Here is a 19,120-nt window from a genome sequence, read left to right on the forward strand (position 1 = left end):
TTTTTAATGTGACTTTGGACAACATTTTTTTGAATTTGGATTTGTAGTTTTGAATTTTTTTGACAGACATGCAGCTTATCTTTTTTTTGTTGCCATTGTAGTTTGTTTCATTTCATTTGCATTCAATTTTTTTTAATACAATTTAGTTTTCATACTTCACTGTGTGGTATCATCTCATTGGTTTCATGCATGTCATGTTGGGTGTTTTCCCATTCAATTGCAACCATTGTGTGTGACGGACATGGGTTCATTTGCTTTATGTACATTGGGGGTGTAACATGTCATTTCCATTTCCATGTGGGTGAATGGGTTACTTGGTAGGGCCTTTTGGCTGTGGAGGCTGACCATAACGCACATGATTGGGGATTGTGAGGACCTGGGTGCAGGGGGACATGAGTGGGGGCCTGGTGGAGGCTGCCCCTGCACTGCTGGGGGTGGGGGTGATAGGGGACATGAATGGGGGCCTGGTGGAGGCTGCCCCTGCACTGCTGGGGGGTGGGGGTGATAGGGGACATGAGTGGGGGCCTGGTGGTGCTGCCCCTGCACTGCGGGGGGTGGGGGTGGTGGTAGACATGGGTGGGAGCCTGGTGGGGGCTGCCCATGGTGGCTGGGGGGTGGGGGTGGTGGGAGACATGAGTGGGGGCCTGGTGGAGGCTGCCCCTGCACTGCTGGGGGTGGGGGTGATAGGGGACATGAGTGGGGGCCTGGTGGAGGCTTCCCCTGCACTGCTAAGGGGTGGGGGTGATAGGGGCCATGAGTGGGGGCCTGGTGGTGCTGCCCCTGCACTGCGGGGGGTGGTGGTAGACATGGGTGGGAGCCTGGTGGGGGCTGCCCATGGTTGCTGGGGGGTGGGGGTGGTGGGAGACATGAGTGGGGGCCTGGTGGAGGCTGCCCCTGCACTGCTGGGGGTGGGGGTGATAGGGGACATGAGTGGGGGCCTGGTGGAGGGTGCCCCTGCACTGCTGGGGGGTGGGGGTGATAGGGGACATGAGTGGGGGCCTGGTGGTGCTGCCCCTGCACTGCGGGGGGGTGGGGGTAGTGGGAGACATGAGTGGGGGCCTGGTGGTGCTGCCCCTGCACTGCTGGGGGGTGGGGGTGGTGTGAGACATGAGTGTGGGCCTGGTGGAGGGTGCCCCTGCACTGCTGGGGGGTGGGGGTGGTGGTAGACATGGGTGGGAGCCTGGTGGGTGCTGCCCATGGTGGCTGGGGGGTGGGGTGGGTGGGAGACATGAGTGGGGGCCTGGTGGAGGCTGCCCCTGCACTGCTGGGGGTGGGGGTGATAGGGGACATGAGTGGGGGCCTGGTGGAGGCTGCCCCCGGTGGCTGGGGGGTGGGGGTGGTGGGAGACATGGTTGGGGCCTGGTGGAGGCTGCCCCTGCACTGCTGGGGGTGGGGGTGATAGGGGACATGAGTGGGGGCCTGGTGGAGGCTGCCCCTGGTGGCTGGGGGGTGGGGGTGGTGGGAGACATGAGTGGGGGCCTGGAGGAGGCTGCCCCACAGTGCTGGGGGGTGGGGGTGGTGGTAGACATGGGTGGGAGCCTGGTGGGTGCTGCCCATGGTGGCTGGGGGGTGGGGCGGGTGGGAGACATGAGTGGGGGCCTGGTGGAGGCTGCCCCTGCACTGCTGGGGGATGGGGGTGATAGGGGACATGAGTGGGGGCCTGGTGGAGGCTGCCCCTGCACTGCTGGGGGTGGGGGTGATAGAGGACATGAGTGGGGGCCTGGTGGAGGGTGCCCCCGGTGGCTGGGAGGTGGGGGTGGTGGGAGACATGAGTGGGGGCCTGGTGGACGGTGCCCCACAGTGCTGGGGTGTGGGGGTGGTGGTAGACATGGGTGGGAGCCTGGTGGGGGCTGCCCATGGTGGCTGGGGGGTGGGGGTGGTGGGAGACATGAGTGGGGGCCTGGTGGAGGCTGCCCCTGCACTGCTGGGGGTGGGGGTGATAGGGGACATGAGTGGGGGCCTGGTGGAGGCTGCCCCTGCACTGCTGGGGGTGGGGCGATAGGGGACATGAGTGGGGTCCTGGTGGAGGGTGCCCCACAGTGCTGGGGGGTGGGGGTGCTGGGTGACATGAGCAGGTGTGCAGGGTAGTCCCCTGTGGTGTCGGCTGCCTGCAGGGGCCGTGGAGGGTGTACAGGGAATACCTGGGAGCACCCAGCCAAATCGCGTGTAGAATTTCCCGCGTACCCCTGAAATACACATACCCAGCCAAATTGCGTGTGGAAATTCCTGCGCACGTACCCTGTCAAATCGCGTGTGTAACTTCCCGCGCACCCCTGAAATCCACGTACCCTCCCAGATCGCGTGTGAAACTTCTCGCGCACCCCTGAGATCCACGTACCCAGCCAAATCGCGTGTGGACATTCCCGCGCACGTACCAGGCCAAATCGCGTGTGGAACTTCCCGCGCACCCCTGAGATCCACGTACCCAGCCAAATCACGTGTGGAAATTCCCGCGCACGTACCCGGCCAAATCGCGTGTGGAACTTCCCGCGCACCCCTAAAATCCACGTACCCTGCCAAATCGCGTGTGAAACTTCCCGCGCACCCCTGAGATCCACGTACCCAGCCAAATCGCGTGTGGAAATTCCCGTGCACGTACCAGGCCAAATCGCGTGTGGAACTTCCCGCGCACCCCTGAAATCCACGTACCCTGCCAAATCGCGTGTGAAACTTCCCGCGCACCCCGGAATACACGCACACGTTATTTTTCAGTCAGCGGGTGTCCGTGTTTGTGGGTACCCCTTTGCACGTCATTTGTCCTGGAGGGCCACAGTATAGGACATTCATCATAGCTGTATATAGGTGCTATTTGTTGGCGCACCTTTTGGCGCACATTTATTACAGGCGCAGAGACGCTACCGCCTGCTTTCTTGTGGCGGTCGTGTTTGTGCCTGTGCGCTGGTTTGACCGTGCGCTTTTTTGTCCTATTCGATTCCATGAATACGTGTTGTAGGCGAGCGTGTGGGCGTTTCGCGCACTTGCACCCTGTACTTCCCCCGTGACGCCCACATTTTGGCAAGTTGTTCCCCATTCCGAGTGTTACGCCCCGTGTTCCGCCTACTTTTGTTGTGTGCGCCGCGCTATGTGCGATTTTCGCTGTGGCCTGTGCGATTTTCGCTGTGACCTGGCGCACGCCGTTAGATGGCCTGTGCTCCAACGTGCGCCGCACACTTTTTTAGCGCACATCCGATGGTTTTCTCGCGCACGGCCTTCCATGAATCGATGTGCGCTGCTTTTCATGCGATTTTCGCACTTGCACTGCGTTTTTCGCTATTCCACTGAGAATCGCACGATTTTGGCCACTTGCGCCGCGCTAATTATTCCATGAATCGGCCTGTAAATGTGGCTTGAGATGCACTGTAAACATTAGATGAAAAACCTATAGAGGAACATTCCCTGCACTGGTAGCTAAAGGGACTGATCAGTCAGATCCAAACAAATTGAGAGAAACTGATGGTGGAGGCAAAGTGTGCAAATATAGATGTATCCCCCCCTGAAAAGAAAAAATCTGAAAAGAATTTTAGTTGTCACTCAGTGGTTACTCAACGGGTGACATTCGTATTACCTCAATCATCCAGATCAATTATTTATGGAAGTTCTAGGACAATTGAGCATATTGGAGAGGGAAGAACTTTTTCAACATGTGTTCTTTAATTCACATTAATAAAGTGCGTTTTAATGAAGTGTGTTTTAGCTCAACAATAACATCTTTCCAAAATACAAAAATATACACATTGTGATGAACAAACTAAATCTTGGTACATCATGACAAAAACATTGATCACAACAAGAAATAAAGTTTCTGAAAATAACATTGAAAATTAATTTTAAAATAGGGAAACTTGAATTCAGTTCCTTAGTTAGCACCCAGTTAAGGGTGTCCTGAGATAATCCCTGTGTCTCTCCCAGACAGTTATTCTGTTTGGTAAAAAGGCAGGAATTTGCAAGGATTAATGAATGTCCTGAGGCTCCAATGAAGCCTGTATCTGGGTCTTTGGGGTTAAAGAATTCTTTGCCTACGTGGGGCTCGGTCTCCACCAAGCTCTTCACGTTTCGGCGGTCATAAGACACTTAAAAGTCCGCCTTCATCAGGGCGTCTTGTTTGAAGACCCTGTATAAATATGCAAACAACAAACATTATAATTCCTCATCTCCATATTGGTCAGGCTATGTCTGACACTCTTTAATCTAAATCGAGCCTCAGATTTAGGGAGGCAAAGTGGACACACTGCATAAAATTAGTCCAGATCCAGAGACATAGCAGGCATGCTAGGGACCCCAACGAAGCCAAGGAGGGAACCGTGCAAGAATAAACATGTTCCTAACACTGGACAACTCCAATTAAGAGAGGGGTGCCATCTAGATCTGTGTCCATGTGGTACGGAGGACCCAAGTCTGACCGAGAATAAAACTGAAAAGATAATTTGAACAAGATGAAGCTGTTAATGCAAGCAACCAGGTTGCCTCAGAGCTGGGGTTGGGGGATCCTATATCCAGATCTTTACTAAAAGTGCTAATTTTGGCAGCATGTTTTGTTTCCTTGTTTTCCTATTTTGATACCTGTTACTATGTTTTAAAGAATAGGTACTGCAGGGATAGATGTATTTCAACACAGGCGTCAGTGCAGCTGGAAGTTTAAATATATATATAGGAACCATGCATTCATCATTGCTGCAGTGAAAACATTTGTTTCTAAAAATCAAATATCGTAGTGGCTTTGTTGAAGCGTAGGTCACCTATATAAAACAGGTTTATAAAACATTGATTTTACATTACAGACAGATCATTTTATTCAGGGACAGTTCAGCAATGCTGCAAGTCCTTCTCAATAATAAAGAAGCTGATTTTGGGCGATGACAAAGCAGGTGTATGAGAGGCAGATCTACCATACAACCAACGTCATATCCGAGGAACAGTGGACACATCAGCCACATGTATGCTGAAGCAAAAACAGCACTACAGGGAGCACACACTCCAATTGGCATGTTCATATTGACATGGAACACATCGAGCATTTGATTAGGAGACTAAAAAACTGCGGGTCCGGACGGCTTGACAAATGACGTTTTAAAAAAAGCACCCCTGTTATGGTCTGCGATGTTGCAAATTCTCTTTGTGGAATGTTTAAGACTGCGTAGGATCCCAGACTCTTGGAATAGGGCACATGTCATTACGGTTTTTAAGAAAGGCGAGCTGACCGTTCCACTGAATTATAGACCAATGACATTGGCAGCAAGGTTTTTGCCTCGATCCTCCTAGGCGAATTGGAGGAATGGGCCAGTGACAAACATTTTATTTCATAACATCAAACAGGCTTTAGACGCCAGGTAGGAACCCAACTAAATGGGCTTATCATAGCTAGCTTACAAAATAAGGTTATGTGGAAAAGTACAAATCTGTCTATGTTGCACTAATAGGCCTAAGAGCAGCATGTGATTACATAAATAGATCCTTATTATGGGGAAACTGGAACAATGGAGCATTCCAGCAGGGTTATTGAGTGTTCTCATTGCTCTGCATAGTGATAACAACATTAATGTCTGGGTGCATTCTCAAGGCGTTCTGTCCAATAGAATCGAGACACATAGAGCGTGTTAACTCTCTGCCTATTTACTGTCCATGTTTCCAATGTGCTTGATGGAACTCCTAGTTTCCCACCAAAACTTGCGAAAAGGAAAACAATACGGCTTTCGTATGCTGACAATGGGATATCCGTTAACCAAACACCTGTTGGCCATGCAAAGTAGATTGTCAAAATATATATCTGACAATGAGTTAGAAATAAATCAGAACAAAACAAACATTTTTAGATTTTACAGGTCGTGGAACCCTCCAAAGTATAATTGAATAATAGATGGTAGTCGTTTGGAAGTAACTAGGCAGAGGATATATCTGGGCTGCCAATATTTTTGTAGAACATACCTAAGTCAACTACATGACCTACAGAAGCCCACAATATTATTATGCCCAGATGAAGCTTATTAAAGTTCAATTCTGCACATTTCCCTTGATCCCTCTCTTGAAATGTTATAACAGTAAGGTGGTACCCAGACTTTGATTACAGCTTGGACCTTTGAAATATTGGGACATAGCACAAGTTGCTAGTATTTGAAGGCATCCTTTACAGGAAAGTGTTAAGATTACTAAGATGTGTTTCTATTACAGCAATAAGGTGTGAGTTAAGTTTTATTTCACATCAGGCTCTCGTCCAACTGAACTTACTATTGCTGTATCATAACATTGCGGACCCACCTTTGAACTCCATGTACAAGGAACTGAATTATTATTTATTTATTTATTCACATTTGTAGAGCACAGAGCAGCCCGTGGGCATCGTGGCGCTGGTTACATAGATGATGTAAAGGCTTAGGTACGTAGTAAATAAGACATAGTGAAAAAGCAAACAGTACATTCTTAGTTACAGGGAAAAACAGAGACAGAGGCAAGCTTATCATATAGCGGGGTGAAACTGTCTGTCGCGGAACGGTTAGATGAAGAGTGTGGTTTTTAAGGCTTTCCTGAATGCTGGGTGGGAAGGTTCGGCTATTAGTAAGTGTCACCCAGACTGCTACAAGTGAGTATGTAACTTGGTTTTTCAAGGACTGTAACCATAATATCTCCCAAGTGGCAGTTTATGAGGAAGTCTTTATTGCCACTAAATGGCACTCAGTTTGTGGGACTTTGATTGGACGGTCACTAACACTAAGACTGAGTTAGGCACCTATTCACTGTATCACGATTTGACTGCCACAGGGAAAAAAAGTAATTCTCTTCCACCTTATCTGATTAAGTTCCCAAGTGTTCGATTTAGTAATACATCCATGAGATGTTTCCTAATATTGTGCCTGCAGGTAAAATTATTTGGATTTGCAAGAGGAAAAACAATTAGTCTATCTATAAAGATTGCAAGCATGGGATTAAAAAGACCTGGACGCATTTGTTCCAGGACCTAATAGGCAGTTATAATTTGCAGTGCAGATATTTGTCCCCCTTTTTACATGATGTCGGTCCCTATAATTTTGAATCCATGGGGCGCAGGGTGTTGACAGGAAATTTGCTGCCACTGACCATAGCTGGATTGAGATTTATGAATGAAATTTTAAATAATGAAATGAAGTTAGAATGTGCCTCAATTTGGAAACTTTTTATATGGGATTGTCATACATTGTTTAATTGATATGTGAAAGGTTGAATAACCCAAAGCACAACACACATTTGTTTTAAAGAATTCTGGGTCACACTTGTATTTTCATCGAAATCATAAGCTTTTTTTCACTAAATGCCTTTACTAATTCGAAGATTTGTGCACATCTTGTTCCGAAAACTGGGCCACATGAGAGTTTTAAAGCAACCACTGTCCTTCCCTTGAGTGATCTTCCCCAAAAATGATTTGGGCACAGAGTATGGGTTTTGAAGACTGGGGGATTGATGGAAGTAACTGTTCAACATCACTAGGTTGACATGGCAATCAGTGTTTACACAAACTGCTATTTAAACATGTGAAAGAGCACACACCAAACAAGCACCACTGTTGCATTGTAAAGGTGTGTGGTGCAACATTGTGGAATGGGTAGCAACAAACAATGATACATCTCTGGAAGCAGAAATCTCGAGTATTTAAAAAAATAATAATATGATAAAATGGTGTATTTTAAAGCACACTTTCTGGGACAAAATGGGTAAAAGTCACACAGTTTACATTCAGTTTTGTAGGATAACACATGGAAAAATCAAAGTAAGGAAGCTCATCATGTGACTTTGCTCATAATGCCACTTCAAGAAACCATGTCAATACAGCCTGCATCAATGTATTCCAGTATCCCCATGTGAGAAAACTCCTCATATAGGTTATGCCCATAGTGACAGTACAATCTGACACGGAATTGTAAGAACACATGTACATGCTGGCTGTGCCATTGTATCTGCACCTAGGAACACTCATTATGTTAACTGTGTCCATAAAACAAGTAAAGATGTCATGCCACTGTGAGGAAACATGGACCTGCTGGCTGCATACATGTACTAACTATATCCATACAAGAACACTCATCATGTTGGATTGTCCCATAATCCCTGTAAACATGTGGTGCCACTGTACAAAATACATGTTGATACTGGCTTCACCAACAAAGGCCACTATCCTCACATGAAAACACTTGTTATACTGTCCAAAATGTCCCTAAATATATATGCCCATTGCAAGAAACCATGTCCATTCTGGCCACACCAACAAAGGTTGGGATCTCCAGGTAAGAATACTCATCATGTTGGCTTTGCCCATAACTCCAGAGGATTATACCTATTATAAGCCAACATGTCCAAACTGTCTGCACCAATGAAGGCCAGTATCAGTCCCCAAATAAAATCACTCAGTAGTTGGCTTTGCCCACAATTCCAGTACAAATGCTCTCTAACTGTAAGAAAACATGTCCATATTGCTGCACTATTGCTGTCCAATATACCCTAGGAAAGAGCAATCATCATTCTGGTTTTGCCCATAATGCCAATACAACTGCTATTCCTGCTTGAGAAAATATGGCAGTATTTTGCCCCTGGAATTCATTCACTCAATCATTAATCATTCACCCGTATTGATCCACTTACTCACTCATTTTACCCACATGAATTCCATCACACAGTCGCCATATACCCACATTCATTTTCTCACTTGCACATTCACCCACATTCATTTATGCACTCACGTATTTACCATCAAACTTTATTAATTCCATCACCTGCAGATTCACTCACGTTCATTCACTCATGTATTCACTAGACCCTTTTCTATCAGCTTGCATACACCCTATTCAGAAACCTACACACATATACACTCTTCACTCACCAACATGCACATACAGAAGTATTCAAATTCACAGCTACACAAAACACCTTACAGGCGCACATGCATTTGAATATACACACTATTTTTAAAATGATATTGGTTATCATGCTCAGCATGTCATCTCCAGACTCCCAACCATCTCTCACCAAGTCCATGCTTCAGACAGCAAACAGAAAACAGAGGGAGCTGACAATAAAACAGATTTCCCTGCTCTCTGGGTGGACATGCAGTGGAAGCAACTTGCTGCATCAGACACTCTTGATACATATGGAGGGTTAAGATCATCCCCTAGAGATTTCACAGGGTGCATTCACCCAGCCAGCATTCCCCTTAGCCCAGCAAATCTGGAAAAGCAAAACTTCCCAGGCTGTTCATGGCCGAATGGTCATGCGCAACAGTGGTAGTCCACCCAGGTTTTCCTGCACCACAGATGGCACAGGAGCAGTCCTTAAATTGCATGTTGTTCGGGGAGCACTCAGGTTTCTACTTTGCTGACCTTTGCTCATCCATAATGGGTTGTGCATTGTCTCTCCATTATCCACTATGGGTTATCCTCCCTGATCTATTTGCATGCTGCAGTGCAGCACCACCCCTCAAACTGCCCCCAGGAAAATATTGAAAAGATTAGAATGCCCTCTAGTGTCACATGGTTGTTATCTTCCATCAGTGCAAAGGACCACAGTGAGAGATAATAAACTCCCAAGGTACCACTCTCACTCTTCCCTATGCTCTGCACACACCGTTTTTACAATGTTTTGTTATTGTGAATTATTATGTTCACCACTGAAACTTGCTCTTCAGGCACTCTGGTGGATCTCACAAGGAAGGTGGTTGGGAGGGGTTAGTTAGTGGGATTCAGAGGGAAAAGCACAAAAATAAGCTCTAGTTTGGAAAACGTGGTCACTGTGTGCTGGTTTGTTTTCAGTTGGTTGACACTGTTTAGTGTTTGGTTTGATGTTGTATGTGGGTGGTTAATATACATTTTATTCAGTGCCCTGGTGGGTGCTGTGGAGAGTCAGTAGAGTGCTGGTAGTTTCCGCTGTTATTCGTTTTTTTGCGGCAGAGGTATGTGTCTGGTTTGTTCAGTGTTGGAGGGTAGGTATGCAGAGTATTGTAGAGTTTTTAGTAGGGTTAGTCGGCCATCATCTGAGTCTTTTCTGCAGGTTAGGTTGATTCTTTTGGTTAATATTATTTTATGGTGCTTTAATTATTTGGGTGGCCCTGTTTGGGGTTTCTATTGTCTTGCTGTTAGGGAGAATTCTCTGTTTAGGCTGAATTTCCTAACCTAGTGAGTCCCCCAGCAGCTTTGCTGGATTTCTGGAGTTTGTTTTTTCCATCCTGCCAAGAGTGTGACCCTTTTCCTCTCACTCTTGGACATGTATGTGTGTGATTCCTTTGAGTTGTCAATGTGTTCGATGGGCTATGGGGTCTTTTACTCCATAGGGTCTCATAAGTTTTTCTATGTGTGTCACTCCGCACCCTACGTGTTGTGACACGGGGGCACCCTAGCTGGTCCCCCCACCATAGACTCCATACCCGGGGACTGACTACCGTCTCCCCGGGCATGTAAAGTCACCATTGGCTTTACTAGACCTAAATTTACTAACAGAACTAGTACCAACCATCTTATTGTGGACGTGCTAGTAGGGGTAATTCGATTACTCCTGGATCTGTTACTCGAGGGGGCACTGTCCCGTCCCTCCTCGTCGAGTTTTGGCTGGTGGCAGTGGAAACTACTTGTTATGTTCGACCCCGAGCATAACCCCATGGGATCCGTCCCATTGTTGAAGATTGATACTGTTTTTCGTTAATCTCCAACGTACCACCGATCTACTTATCTTAAATAGGTTTATCGAGTGGTATTTTCTGCCAGAACTCGGGTTGTAAAATGGCGTCTGTGTTTTTCTCTGTGACTCCTAAACCAAAGGTTGAGCCCTTTTGTTCCACTTTTGGCGGGCCTCTGGACAGAGACCCTCCAAAGTGGCGCCATTCTGTCTGGGTTACCTCAGGGGTGTGGGAGGGGGTTTAGGCACCCTGGACCGAGTTGCCTTGCCAACTCAGGTCGCACTCTGGAGTGATTGGCCCAGGTGGTGAGCCTTCCCGCTCACCACTTAGCATGTATTGATTGACAAGCTAGGCTGAATGAATGGGGGACGTCTGCATAAAAGCAGGGCTTTTGGGACTGGATCTTAGGAACGTCGCCACTGGACCTAAAAAATCCGACGAGGGTAACGCTGAGCCGACCTGCACGACGACACCTCCGGTGGAGCCCTGCGGAACCGTCTCACAATCTCCCGACGACAGAAGAGATCTCCCTGCCGGAGAGGCTCTTTCCCTGGCTGGTGGGAACAACCAGTCTTCTTCTTCTTTGTGCTTTTTGATCGCCCTGGACGCAGTGGTCGAATTGCCCGTGCAGAGCACCCGGCAACCGGATAGCCACTACTCCGGCATCGTGATCGAAAGGTGGTGCCTTGTGACGAAGCCCTCCGCGGCTGGTTTCTTCCCTGGTGGTGCACCGGACATCTTCTCTTCGACGACGAGAGCATCTCTTCTCTTGGCCAAGACCCGTCGTGCATCCACCACCAGGAACAACTGCCCCCGCTGGAGTGGTCTTCCACAACAAGGTACCGTAACCGCCTGGCTTCCCTTATCGATCGGTTCGTGTGAGGTATCTGATTCCTCTCCGTTCCATTGGGTTGCCTCCAAGCTTTATTCACTCTTTGTTCTGAACTGGTTCAACCTGTCGCTAACCAAACTGCTAACTGAGACTTGAACGCATCACCCATAGAGACTTTCCAGGACATCGTGCCTTACCTCTCACCGAGTGGGCCTGGCCGCCGAACTGTATGATCTAGTGTGATTAATGCCTTCTTGCCTTGCATTTTTACCTGCTTCAGTACGAACCGTGTTGACTTCATTACCTGCCTATCTCTTCTCTCCCTGCCTCACTAAATATTCGAGTGTCATCTGGGTTGAGGTATACACCTCTGTCTGAAAATAAGTGGTGCCGTAGGACCTGGAGTTGTCGATATTGTGTTTTCGGGGATTGAGCTTTATTCCATTCTGCAGAGTAATTGTATTTTGATTTGTTTGCCGTGGTTCGCTTTAGTACTTTCCGTAGATGTTCTGTTATTAATAAATAACTTGCTACCTTTATACTAAAGCCTGGTTGCGTGTTTACTCGTTTTGCTGCGAAGAATTACCCTATCTTGTATGCTCCCTATACTGACCAACTTTTCTTGAGAGAAGTCTGACTGCTCAGCCACAGCTACCAATTGAATCTGTGTGGTACAGACTGCTACCAAGTTGGTTCATCGCAACACCTGTAGTCCTAAATCTTTTGCAGTGGTCCCAGAGGGAGCTGCACAGGTTTCCGCCTAACACTTGCGCTTACAGCTTTCCTTTGCTGGTGTTTCCTCTTTAGCTTGGTGAGTTAAAGAGCCATGTTTTTAACAGTTTTCTGAATTTTAGGTGATCTTCTGTTGTTCATATTTCGTTTAGGAGTGATTTCCAAAGTTTCACCACTATGCAGTAGAATGCTTATTGCCCAAATGTGTGCTTTGCATATTTGTTCGCTTTGAGGCGAATGTCGTTGCTGGACCTTAATGTTTGTGCTGGTTTGTAGATGGAGATTTTTCCCTGTATGAATAATGCTCCTTGGCTGTGGATTACTCTTTGTGTTATGCAGAGTGTTTTGAAGAACATGTGTTTTTTAACCAGTAGCCAATGTAGTGTTGTCAGAGCTGGTGTAATGTGTTCTCTCTTAGTGAGTCTGTTTTGTTCTATGGTGGTGTTGATTTTCTAGATGATTTGAGTGTCGTCAGTGTTGTCAGTCTAGTTATAGCAGGTGATGCTTTGTGTTTTGTTGAGGTTAATCAGGGGCTTCATGTAGATAGTGAAAAGCAGTGGTGAGAATGATGTTTTTTTCTGCAATGAGGAATTTTAGCCAGAAGAGTGCTGTGTTGCCGATTCTAACACCTTCAAGTCTTTTGATGAGTGTTTCATGGTGGACAGTGTCGAAGGATGCTGATAGATTGAGAAGTGCTAGTGTTGATTTGACAGTGGAGTCTGCGTTAGTTTTTAGATCGTCCCATATTGATAGTAATGCTGTTTCCATTCCTCTCATGGGTCTGAAGCCTACTTGTGCCTGGTCTAGTGTCCGATAGTTTTCTACATTTTCCAGGATTTGTTCGTAAACATAGCTTTCTAGTAGCTATGCTGGATTTGGGATATTTGAGTTTGGTCGGTAGTTGGTTAGGTCTTCTGTTTTTCTTGATGGGTCTTTCAAGATTGGCTTGATGAATTCCAATTTGAAGGCTTGTGGAGTTGGGGAGTGGTTACTGTTGCTAGTGAGTGGTAGAGAAGACTGAGGAAATATTCTGCATGTGTTTTCTGGGAGAGGATAGTCTTGTTTACGTCTGGTGGGCAGGGATCTGCTGGAGAGCCAGCTCTGTTGCTTTTGCTCACCAGGCTGTTGAATTCTTCTGTCGGGTTTGGTGAGAGGTAGTTTAGTCTAGTAGACGGTTTCGATGTTGGCTGGTCAAGGGGGTTGTTGGTGATTTTTGGCATCCTCTTAATGATGTGCTGGATGCTTGTGAATATGTTTTTGAAGTGGTCTGTAAGGTCATAACATAGTTTTTGTGTGAGGTTGGTGTGTTGTTGCATGCTGTTTGGTTTCTTAGTTTGTTGATGATGTTGAACATCTCTTTCTGGGTGTTCCTTGAGTTTGTGATCCGTTCATTGTAGAATGTCTTTTTTGCTTTGAGTATTTCAGCGTTGCATAGTCGTAGTTGTCATTGGTATGCACTGGTTGTAGTTTTTCGTCCATTCTTGTTCCATTTTCCTGTTCATTTTTTCAGTGCTCTGAGGTGGGGTGTGAACCATCTTGACTTGTTTTTCTTCAGAGAGTGGGTGAATGGTTTTTCTGGAGCCATGTCATCCAATGTTTTCTTGGTCGATTTTTGAATCGTGCCTGTTCTTTCTTCTATGCTGGTTGAGTCTAGAACAGTGATTGGTGGTTTTGTTGCTTCCAGTCTTGCATTTTGGTCCACACTGTTAATGGATGTATAGTTTATTGTTCCTTTTCAGAATTGGAGGATTTTTCAGAGGTTAGCAAGTATCTGTGTTGGCAGGTAGCCCACAAAGGGTGTAATGAGGTGGTCGCTTATCAGTTTGTATATTTCTGTTGTCAGTTTTGACATTGATCTGGTGTTGACCAGGTTGCAGTGTATATTTTAGTTTTATACAGTTTGGTTGACCTCTGACTGTGGAGATCGACTTGATATTGATGCATTTTTCCATCAACTTGTGCATTCAGTTCTGTTGCTTCTGTTTCTTCATTGAGTAGTTCAGCAAGGTTGCATCTTGCATTAATGTTTTCTTCTGGGTCATCTGTCTGCTCAAAATGATGATTCATTGTGTCATGCCATTCTTTTGTGACAAAGGATGTGTTGAGGTTCGTTCTTTTAGTTTCTTTTAGTTTTGTTTCCATGGGTTTTCCGTCTGTCCGTTGGGTTTCCAGTAATCCTCCTTATGTGCTTATTACTCTTGATGTTGGATGGTTATCCAAGTGGGTGGTAAATTGACAGGTGGCACAGTAAGTACAGTGATTTTGGTCTTGTTCCAGCAAAAAAAGTTGCTGTGAACTAGTAGCTGTGTTATCTCTTAGTGTAGTTTGGATCCCCGGAGTGCTGTTTTGGGATTGTTGGGATAGTTCCAAATGGTTTAATCTGTTCCAAATGGTTTAATCTGTTTGGTTATTCCTTGTGCATCTGTCTTTTGTGGTGTGGGGCATTTTGTGTTTTCGCAGAGGTGGGGGCTATCCCAGGGGTGACGTCCATCCCAGGGAATAGAGATATCCCAGGGGTGGGGGCTATCCTAGTGGTGGAGTTTATCCCAGTGGTGGGGTTTATCCCAGGGGCGGGGCTATCCCTCTGGCTGAGCTGTCACAGGGGGGTGAGCTATCCGAGGGGCGTGAGCTATACCAGGGGTTTGAGCTGCCCAGGGTCTGAGCTGTCCCATGGCATTAGGTGTTTCAGGGCAGAGTTATCTCAAGGGTAAGGCTGTTCCTGGGGCGATCTATTCCTGGGTGGAACTATTCCCTTGCTGGATTATTTGCCAGAGCTGGATTTCTGAGTAGTAAGTTCTTACTGTGTTATGGTTCCTGGTTGTGAGTTCAAGTACTGATGGTCCCTTGTATTGGTGAGTGACTTAGAGTGGTTTTAGCCTATCAATGGTTTGTGCTTCCCCTTATGGGGTCCTGTGTAGGTTTCAACTTCACAGTGGCAAATGTGGAAAAAACATGCTATGTGGTGGCACACAGCAACACAGTGAGACACAAAACACAAAAGGAGCCCTGAGGCCCATTGAAAGAAAGTGCAATGTGGTGAAACACAATACTAGTAAGAGTAAAAATGCAAAGCCAACCAAACCAAGGGAGCACAGTGAGCGAAATATGCAATGCGGTGGAATAAAATACTAGCAAGATTCAAAATGCAGAGCAGACCCAACCCAGGAAGCACAGTGGGAGAAATATGCAATGTGGTGGAAGACAATACTATCAAGAGTCAAAATGCAAAGCAGGCCCAACCCAGGGAGCACAGGTGGTGGGGTGGAATGCAATGTGGTGGAACACAGTACCAGCAAGATTCAACATGAAAAGCAGAAAAGCAGACCCAACCCAGGGAGCACAGTGTGAGAAAATTGCAATGTGGTGGAACACGATACTAGCAAGATTCAAAATGCAAAGCAGACCCAACCCAGGGAGTACAGTGGGAGAAAAATGCACTGTGGGTGAACAAAACACCGTCAAGACGCAAAATACAAAGCAGATGCAGCCCGGGGAGCACAGTGGGAGAAAAATGGAACGAGGTGGAACACAACACTATCAAGATTCACAATGTAACCAAACTCACATCAGGTGGCGATGTGGAAGGAAAATGCATTGTGGTGTAACTCAACATTAACAAGAATCAATAATTATACCAAATTAGGATATGCTGTGGAACAACATGCAATGTGGTGGAACACAACATGATCAAGATTCAAAATGCAAAGCAGACACATACAAGGGAGCATTGTGTGAGAAAAATGCAAAGTGGTGGAACACAATACTAATAAGATACAAAATACAACACTACAACCATGACAAAGTCTCCTACCTGTGTGTTGCTGCAGAGAGCTATACCTTGCAGGGCTGGGGGGCCAGGTTGAACAGGCAAACAGGGATGGAAAGTGCCCTTTGCCTTAGCCCTTAACCGGCTGCCTGTGCAAGACTGCCCTGAGTGGGATGATTAACAAGTTTTATCCCTGGGTCAGCTGACCGAGTGGAAGGTCCGATCTGGTGTCAGGGGTGCAGGCCGGGGGGTGACAAGCCGGGCGAGGAAGCAGGGAGGCAGGACTGTGTGCAGAAGCACTCTCTGGAATGGAGGAGCAGGGGAAAGGAGTGAGGCCCAAGGCCTTGTTTGATAATCATATCCTAGATGGGGCAGAGAAACAGAGGGTCCTGGTGCTTGCTCCTGACCTGGGAAATGGATTGTCTGCTCCCTTGCCTGCTGGATATATCTCTGGGTCAGCTGACCCAGTGGAAGGTCCAATCAGATAGCAGGAGGAAGGTGGTGTGTGGTGACAAGCCGGCGAGGAAGCATGCTATAGGACTGAGCACAGAAACACTCTCAGCAATGGAGGGGCAGGGGAAAGGAGTGAGGGGCAGGGAAAAGGAGAAAGGCTGAAGGACTTGGTTGAAAAACGTATCCTGGACCAGGCAGAGAAACAGAGGGTCCACGGGCCAGATTACAGAAACTTTGCACCGATACAAGTACAAAGTTTTGCACGTTATTAGCACTAGGGCAAAGTTTGCCCTATTTTTTAAAACACTGGGACTCATTCAAAAACGACTGCACCTCGACAAGTGCAGTACGGCATATTAAAAGCAGCAAGGCTAAAATTGCCATAGGGCAAAAAAGATGCATTTTCACTACATGTTTGCACCAGGGCAATTCCGTATTAGCACTAGGGCAAACTTTGCCCTGGTTGCGAAAATGCATAAAAATGTATCTTTTTAACACTAGGGCATGTTTAGCCTTTGTGCAATGGTTTTTAAATGTGTCCCATTGTTTTTTTTAAATAGAGCAAACTTTGCTGTAGTGCTAATTCCGTGCAAACTTTGCACTTGCACCGGTGCAAAGTTTCTGTTATCCGGCTGGTGTTCATTCCTGTCTTTTACAATCCCGCAGATATTGATTTTTATAAAAGCCCGGGCAGTCAGTTGACTTTGTCGGGGCAAGAGGTGAGAGGCAATCTCCCGTCAATTGCCAGGTGTGCAGAGTACAGAAATGTGGAGGATACGAAGGCTAGAGAAAGCAGGCCAACATTCGTGCGCCCAGAACTTCTGCCTCGTGTGGCATTGCTACCCCCTCAACACTGTGCTCTGTGTGCGCAGTGCTTCCAGTCCTGGTGAACCAGGACCACAATTCTCCATGCTGAATGTTCTAAGGTGAAACCACAATTAAATAGTCTTCCTTTTGCAGTGCGCAATGTACACTCATAGAGCGAGACTCCGGAAATGTACCGTAGCGCTCACTGCGCTGATCTGTCCCTGAATGTTCTCTGGTTAATTAGCCAGGAGAAGACCCATTTTCACAAATGCTTTTTCCACGTGACAATTACTAGGACAATTCTCGTGTAAGTAAAGTCCATGCAGTACTCATTCTACGACTAGGCGAAACGCTTTGTGAAGCCCCCATCGTCATCTTTCAGTGTGGATTATGTTTCTCTCTGCACGGGTAACTATTCAAGAAGGGTTCCAAGGAAGTTGGTTCTTGTGAATTATTTTCTCAGCATATAAAACGGTAACTATGGAAAACGAGCATACAATGTTTGATCTGTGAAATGGGGATGAATTGAGTGTAGCCTTTCATATTTCCTCGAATGGAAACTGGCAGCAACATGCTTCATTTGAACACAGGCTTAGCTAGAATTGTTGCATTCAAAGGGTGTTCATATTTAAGGCAAAGGCTCTTCTTTTTTGAAGCCTGTAAAATGGATTTTGCATTTCTAATTGCACGTGACAGGGGCACAGATCCCACAAAACCCTCGGTATTTCAGCAATTGTGGTACGTTGTGCAAAAGCACATGGGAAAGAATTGGGTAAAATCATGTAACAGGGATTCCTACAAAGTTTCTGGGAGCAAATTTAAAATAGATATGCACACTTTGATATTATGGGTTAATGATTAGAAATAATGTAACGCCAGAAACTTAATATAGATGTATAGGGTTTCGTTAAAAAATGCCCGTTTGAACAACGTTTTTAGCACTGTTACATCATAAAGTGCACCTTTCGAAGAGTTTTCATTTGTATCCAAAAACTGTCAAAAACCCGTGATGCTTATACGTATTAAATGAATGTAAACCCTATGCTCTCATCTACAATTTTCGGATGCAATTGCAATGAATGTGTTCTGATTGTATGCTCTTTGAACAAACTCGATGCAGTCATACTAGTCCACTAGAGGGCGCCGCTGACTTTCAAATATCCAGCCTCAGATATACGCAGACAATCTCGGTTTCCCATGAAGAGCTTTACCAGAAAAAAAGAAAACTTTTAAAGTTATTCTGGGAGGCATAGCATTGCCCATCAAAGGACCATCGGTTATTATTCTGACCAAACCATAGCAAGATGTCTAAGCCGCCTGAACTCACATCAAAGACACGACATCTTTGGCTTGTTCTCGCAGGCATCTTTTAGCAGCGTCCCTTCGTTGTCTAAATCAGCCTAATTCCCTTGCTGATTGTCAGCTGGCATTAGACTGATGTGCCAGCCTAAGATTGACAGACTGGCAAAGCGGTCAGAAGAATCAAAACCGATCATTGTGACATAAAGCCAGCACAACTCGCATGGGCAAGGACCGGAAGAGAAATGGCAGCAGTCATGAACGCGGGATTATGCAAGATTGATGGATACAGCAGATGCGACGACATGACCCGGTCTTTATCTGAAAACGTATAATGAAGAACTCGCGGTATAACAAAGGATTGCTCCTCGGGTTCTCTTGTGTAGCCCTTGCATCCTACTTATCCCAAGAGAACAAACGCACCTCGTGCACTTTTTTATTCCGATAAAATTGCTGCACAGAGCACTTTAAAAGTTGAACGCAGCCACCATTCCCTTTCGAGCAGTTGCTGCCCAGGTTTTATAATAAAGTGGGCCCTGTTTCACCGAAGTCTTATTTTCTTCAGGCAGCTTAGTAGGCGCGCTCACGCATCCCCTTCACTTGT

This window comes from Ambystoma mexicanum, chromosome 5q (genome assembly GCF_040938575.1).
Source record: "Ambystoma mexicanum isolate Mex_15411 chromosome 5q, UKY_AmexF1_1, whole genome shotgun sequence".
NCBI lineage: Eukaryota > Metazoa > Chordata > Amphibia > Caudata > Ambystomatidae > Ambystoma > Ambystoma mexicanum.